Here is a 5,218-nt window from a genome sequence, read left to right on the forward strand (position 1 = left end):
GGTACAGGTGTGTGTGCCGGGTGTGTGATTGTGCAGGGGGTGTGACTGTGTGGGGGATGTGGCTGTGTGTGGTGTGTGATTGTGCAGGGGGTGTGTGGCTGTGTGTGGTGTGTGTGTGTGTGATTGTGCAGGGGGGGTGTGGCTGTGTGGAGGTGTGTGTGTGTGTGATTGTGCAGGGGGCTGTGTGACTGTGGGGTGTATGTATGACTGCAGGGTGTGTGATTGTGCGGGGAGTGTGACTGTGCGGGCTGTGTGTGTGTGTGTGATTGTGCGGCATAGGTGGGTGTGTGTGTGTGTGTGTGGGGGGGTGACTATGCGGGAAGGGGAGGGGTGCCCCACGGGCTGTCCCGCAGCGGTGCACGTCCCGCCTAAGCTCCAGGCAGCGCCGGGTCCTGCCCGGCCCGATCCGTCGGACCCACTGACACTGACGTCACACACCCACCCCTCCTAGCAGCCGTAACACTGTTCCGTAGCTAAGGCTCCGCCCACCGCTATTCCGCACATGCGCAGTCACTGCAAGGAGCTTCTCGCAGGACAGAGCACGACCCTGCCCCATTGGAGGCCGCATGCGCAGTAACTGCTCCTCAGTCGGTTCTTAGAACGAGCTGGGGACGGAGCTACTAGCACACGCCCACCTGCGTGACGTCATCGGTGCCGCTCTGAAGAAGGCGGGCGCCAGGGGGCCACAACAGGGCCCGAGTAGCTCGCCGTGATCGTATAGTGGTTAGTACTCTGCGTTGTGGCCGCAGCAACCTCGGTTCGAATCCGAGTCACGGCAGCGCTGGAATGGCGCTAGCACGGCACGTGGGCTGATTAGTCTTTTTCTGGGCGGCGGGACCTGCAGCCCAGGCAGGGCCAGCTCCTCAGCGGAGGCACTGAACACAGCCAGCCTGTTACTGGGGGTGAGTGGGGAGCACCTGGTCATGGCTAGCCTGGCAGGGGCAGTGGACACTGCCAGCCTGGCACCAGGGGTGGGCGGGGGGCATCGGGCATAGCCAACCTGGCACTGGAGGTGAGTGGGGGGCTGTCACTGGCCCATCGGTCACCAGGCCCCATAGCACCGACCCGCAACACACCTGCAGGAGGAGAGCAGACCGTTGGGAGGTTGGGGGGGCTCTCAGGGCTAGGAAGGGGTCTCGGGTCCCAGCCTCGTGCCTCTATACTAACACCAGCTCTCCAATGGGTGTGAGGCCTTCGGTAGCCAATCGCTTGCAGCTGTCCAGTGCCCATAATAGAAGTAATGTCCTGGTGGGAATGCCCAGGGGGTGGTGCCTTCCCCTTCCCCTGGCCCTGGCCAATCAGAGACTACCTGGCACAGGGGTGAGCTCTGTCCCTCCCCTCCCAATGCCCTGTGGGATCAGCAGGCTGGGGGGTGGGTCCTGCAGCAGGCTCAGTGGTTCTGTGATGGGTATACAAACCTCACGCTGGGCCTGAAATGGTCAAACGGCCTTACTGGGCCCAGGTTGCTGCATCCCTGCAGGCCTGCCGAGTGGGCGGAGGTGTCTCTGGAACGGGGAAGCAGGAGAAACACCAAAGATCTTAGTTACCCGAACAGGGGCAAGTGAGCTACACGCTGCAGCGATAAGGAGAAAGGAGGCAGACAGCGGAAATGAAAAGGCAGCAGGTGGAAGGCGGACACGGAGATAAGCGCTGGCCATGCCGCTGACTGTGATGTGCTGCTACTTGGACAGGAGACCCAGGCAGCTGGCGACACCACACAGCCACTGCTGGGGCCATCACATTAGCACAGCCCAGTGGCTAGGACACAGCAGGGCTCAGTAACAGATGGGCTGAGATTCCCTATGTCAGATGCAGAGCCAGGTGGAGAAATTAACTGCGAAGGTTCCTATTGAATCTCATGTCCAGGAGCTACACGGTGGCAGGATCTCTGGATCCGTACACACCAAGGAGTTAACGTGCAATGAGCTCCCGGGATGGCGCTAACAGCCAGTAACTTGCATGGCTTAGTGGCCTGGTGCATTTCCCCCTTGCCCTCCTGGCTCCCGCTTCCCATCCAACCCTCTCCCCCCCCCACCTGCTCTCTCCCGCAGTGTCTCCCAAGCCTCACGCTGCCTGTAGCACGTATTCATGGCCCAGTTCTGGAGCACAGCAACGTTCCCATTCCTGAACCTGGCGTTGGCTTGGCTCTGCAGGGTGAGTGGGGCAAAGCTGGCTGGGGACCACGTTGCTGCCTCCTAGGGAGGTGCTGAGGGATATGAGGGTGCCTGTGTTTTGGGGGTTACAGCCCAGGGATGGAGGGCCCCTAGCAGGGCATTTCCGTGCTTTGCAGGGTTTGTGCTCACTGAACCGGAACAGTCGGGGCAGTTGTGATAACTGGGCCTACCCAGTTACACTCCCTAGTAGCTGACCAATGATGAGCGCCTGAAAGTTCATAAACGGTCACAATACCCCAGCACAGCAAAGGCTGATGGGAAAGGCCCGCAAGACTAACGTAGTCCAAACCAAAAGGCCGCCTGCTTTAACTCAAGGCCTGTGTTAAGATCGTACTTGATAAACAAAAGGAGCGTGGGGCTGAAAACAATGGACCAGAACTGGTGTGTCAGAAACTAGCCTAATTGATGGACAAAATAATGAGCGGATGGGCTGTTCCAACCACCATGTCCTTTGCAATTCTCTTTTTTTTTTTAAAGAGAGATTTGTGGGGAAAATATGTTGCCATCTCCACCGGCTCTGGCTAAATCCTGAACACCACCTGGGATGTGAGACTTTGTCAGCCCCCAGGTGTCCTTTTCCTTCGCTGCCATATTGCTTTTCTTTCCTATTCTCCTTTTGCCTTCTGTCTAATAAGAGTCTGGCCTAGCAGTCCAACATGTGCAATGCTGCTGTAAGCTTGGGACCAGGAAGAGGAGGAAAAATGAAATGCCCTAAACAACCTGCTGCTGGTACAAGTTTGGCAAGCCCCAGAGCGGCTGATCAGACCAGGTATTGGGCCTGTATTTCTCCAGCAGTTGCAGTTACAAGTAGAAGTCAGCGCCAGAGACAGAAGCTGCATTTTTGGCCTTTGCTGTTCTTTTCTTTTCCCTTTTGTGTGTGTTTGTCTTGGTCTGTCTTTTAGGAAGCGGAACCGGATTTTAACAGCAGCAGCGACAATGGCAGCTCCAGCCCATCTCAACTAATTTCTTCTCTTTCACCCGGATGGGACAGATATTTCCAGCTTTAATGCCACCTCAGAGACGGTCACTCCCCAATGATGTTTCGTGGTGTGCTTGCCATTGTACTAAGCAGGCTGGGGTCTCTGTATCCTAAACGCCGAACTTTGTGTAACACTGTTTAATGCCAGCGAGTGACACGCTTGTGTCTTTGCCTCTTCACACCTAAATTAATACACCCGGGGATGCCAATGTGTCTGACCCGAGGCAGTTCTGAGACAGGTAGGGAATCCCTCTCTCAGCCTGGGGAATCCCCAGGAGCTACAGCCAGCACTGAGCTCCATGCCCACAGGTAGGGCAGACTGCAGGCCAATTCCTGCACTCCCTGTCTAGCCAACTGTGCCCATCACCATGGCACCTGAATCTGGCTGCAAAGCCTGGCCCCTTTCCATGAGCTAGAATTGCCCCGGGTCAGCTATAAAAGCAGACTATTGCACAGGATGCATGCAAGCCCAGGAAATCAGGGTCCATTCCCAGACACTGCATTTGCTTTCTCGAGCCCAAGATCCACCCCCCGTGTCGCCTCTCCCTTGGGCAGGGGGCTTGTACCCCAACAGCTACCACAGGCTTCTGAAAGGAAATGAGGCGCAATGTTCTGCCCTCGACATGGTGCCCATGGAAGCTAATGAACACACCCAGCCCTGCTTCACTCACTGCCGCTAACACAGAGCCCTGCACAGAGCAGCTTGCAGCCATCCAGCCATGGGCAGCCCCCGCTCTGCTTCCCTCGCTTTGTCACCAGGCTGCTTTGCTCCAAGACCTGGCAGTTTTGCAGTTTGCATTTGACGAGATTTAAAAGGTCCTAATGAGGGACCAGCAGCTGGGCCGAGCAGAGAGAGAGCTGGCATCCACTCTGCCACAGGAACATCAGTCTTTGGGCAGGCGTGGCGAGAAGCTCCATTAACCACAGCGTGGCTCCTGCCGCCGCCCTCCGGCTCCTGCACCTGATCGCACAGCTGGGGCAGCCATTCATTTCTCTCTCCTTGTGGAAGCAGACGGAGCCCAGAGGTCTCTGTTAGGGTGACAGTCATGATCAATGCCTCTGCTAGGCCTAGAGAGAACATACTGGGCACGTGTGCCTCTGCAGCTGGTTCCATCAACCCAGGAGGGAGTGCAGGGATGGCCACAGCTCAGGCCTGTTCACCCCATAACATGATTTGCCCACTCACAGCCCTCCCTACCTTCAGGAGTCTCCTCCATATCTTAATGGCTGTAGAAATCCACTGCTGACTTGGACAGCAGCTCCTATGTGCCCTCTGCCTCTGTGGCCTCCTTCTGCCTCAGAGCTGAGACCAAGAGGGTATGTCCACCCTTGGAGCTGGGAATGACACTCCCATACTCACACAAGCTCTCATTGAGCATGGGGGAAAGAGATCCTGAGTCCCGCTGCGGGGTGGAGAGTCCAGCACCAGCCACTGCAGTGGCTGAGAGTTACAGGGCCCCTACTACAGCCCCAGCGGCTCAGAACTCCAGAGTCCCCACTGCCCGCGGCGGCTGACGGCTCCAGAGTTCCCACTGCCCACGGTGGCTTGGAGTGCTAGGTTGCCACTGCTAATCTGTGACTGCAAGCTCTGGCTTGCCCCCACCACCCGTTGCGCCTGGGAGCTCCGGGCTCCCCCACTGGCTGACAGCTCCATCCCTGCTACCCCAGGGTTGAAGCGGAAAATGTCTCTGTGATTTCCATGATCTGTGGTTCCATCTGTGATTTCCATGAAATCCATCCATCATTTCCATGGCCTCTGTCACATAAACTTATCCATAATGTTACCATCTCCATCTAGTAATGGGCCTGTGCTAGGATTTCATTTGTTTCTACCAAACTTGTTTAAAAACTCCTTATTGATCTTAGCCCTGCCATCCATTGAGTTTTCCCTGATGCCTTTAGCTTCACTTATCAATCTTCTACACTTCATAATTTCTAATTTATATCAATTGCTAGCTATTCTCCCTTTTTCTGAAGAAAGTCTTTCTTCACTTTCTTCAGTAGAGCCGACCAGAAAATGGCATTTCCATCCCATGGGAGGGTGGGGGGTGGAAAGTACTGAATC

General features: G+C 56.2%; 1 non-coding gene across 1 annotated transcript; it reads left to right on the plus strand.

The window, feature by feature from the left end:
* The first annotated feature begins 706 nt into the window (after window positions 1-706).
* On the plus strand, window positions 707-778 carry TRNAH-GUG (transfer RNA histidin (anticodon GUG)). Its single transcript has one exon. It is a non-coding gene; the product is annotated as a tRNA-His (tRNA).
* Window positions 779-5,218: the final 4,440 nt, after the last annotated feature.

The sequence above is a fragment of the Emydura macquarii genome, unplaced genomic scaffold (assembly GCF_026122565.2).
Source record: "Emydura macquarii macquarii isolate MOO-44397 ecotype Brisbane River unplaced genomic scaffold, CSIRO-AGI_Emac_v2 contig_3451, whole genome shotgun sequence".
Taxonomy (NCBI): Eukaryota; Metazoa; Chordata; order Testudines; family Chelidae; genus Emydura; species Emydura macquarii.